Here is a 1783-nt window from a genome sequence, read left to right on the forward strand (position 1 = left end):
TCCATGCTCAGCAGTGGACTGGGAGCCAGGCTGGCCCTCCATGCTCAGCAGTGGACTGGGAGCCAGGCTGGCCTTCCATGCTCAGCAGTGGACTGGGAGTCAGGCTGGCCCTCCATGCTCAGCAGTGGACTGGGAGCCAGGCTGGCCTTCCATGCTCAGCAGTGGACTGGGAGCCAGGCTGGCCTTCCATGCTCAGCAGTGGACTGGGAGCCAGGCTGGCCCTCCATGCTCAGCAGTGGACACCAGACCTTTTCAGGAATGACTGTGTGGCACTCGAGGATAAGAGGCGGGTGACGTGTAGGGAGGCCGAGGACACTCTGGCTTCTGTGGCTCGAAGCTTTCTGACTTGGGCAGGTCATCTGGGGTGTCTGACTCCCCACTTAACTCCAGCATAAAGTAGTGAAGGGCAAGCACTCCTCGCAGGGCTGTGAGCCCTGAGTCACTTACTATGAACCCCAAGGGAAGTGCTTGCGTCATGGTGATGTTAGCTGACAGCAGCTTTGTGTTATGAATGTCGCTGTTAAGTGATTGTTTTCCAGAGGAAATAGCTTCCTTGATCAGAAGCAACCTTTTTTCCACTAATGGATGGAAGATGAGCGTTGGGGCAGACTATTGTCTGGGCCTGTCCAGAGCCCCTTGAGCGGCATGTCCACCAGAGCTTTGAGGGCTCTGTGCTGCTCCATGAATGGATGTCAGGTCCACGAGACCTAATCTTCACCGCCTTAGCATCTCTGCTCGCTAGGAAAGATCCCGCCAGTGTGCTGGCTCTCTTCCCTTCAGGTCCTCCCTCACCACATGCCACATGGACTCCCAGATACCCTCATAGCGCCTTTTTCCCAAATACTGACAGGGTCTGACTCTGTAGCTCTGGCTGGACTGGAAATTTCTATGTAGACCAGGCTAGCCTCAAGCTCACAGCTTACCTCTGCCTTGAGAGTGTTGCTTTCAAGACGTGAGCCACCATGCCTGTCCTGTGATCTGTCATTCTTATCCAAAAGTCAGCATTTACTCTGTAATCCCCTGCATTCCGATTTCTGCCCAAAGCCGCCTACTGAAACTACTACTGTTGTAGTCAGAAGAGCTTTGTGTCGCCATTTTGGTGGACGTGTCCGTCTTTATTTTACATGGCCTCTCCCAGTGGAGTTTCATACGACGAAACCTTTGTTTTGATAGCATACTCTGTGCTCTCCTGGTCCTTCTGTCACATCCCCTCCCCCCGCTTCTTTTTCTGGGTTCACAATCCTGGAATATCCCAAGGCTCGCTTGCTATGGTGTCCCTGCTCTTGTCTTCTTCCTAGCGTATTTTCATACTTTTTACAATCTAATGATGCCCCAGCTCAAGCCTCTGAGCCCTTCCCTGACATGCCATGCCTGTAGTTAGAACTTCCCGTGACAGCTTCCACTGGCTGGGCGTGGCACCTTTCTGATTTAACATAGTTTGATTTAACTCCCGTTTTCCCCCTTCCCAGGGTTCCAATCTGCAATCACTATTCAATTAGCTGCACCTCCCACGACTTAATACTCATTGCCAGCACTCAAGAGACAGAGGCAAGCAGTTCTCTGAGTTCGAGGATAGCCTGGTCTATAGAACAAGATCCAAGATAGCCAGGGCTACACAGAGAAACCCTGTCTGAAGAAAAACAACTTTCTTTCTTTCTTTTTTTTTTTTTTGTTTTTTTTTGTTTTGTTTTATTTTGTTTTTCGAGACAGGGTTTCTCTGTGTAGTCCTGGGTGTCCTGGAACTCACTGTGTAGACCAGGCTGGCCTCGAACTCAGAAATCTG

Source organism: Mus pahari, chromosome 3 (genome assembly GCF_900095145.1).
Source record: "Mus pahari chromosome 3, PAHARI_EIJ_v1.1, whole genome shotgun sequence".
NCBI classification, from domain to species: domain Eukaryota; kingdom Metazoa; phylum Chordata; class Mammalia; order Rodentia; family Muridae; genus Mus; species Mus pahari.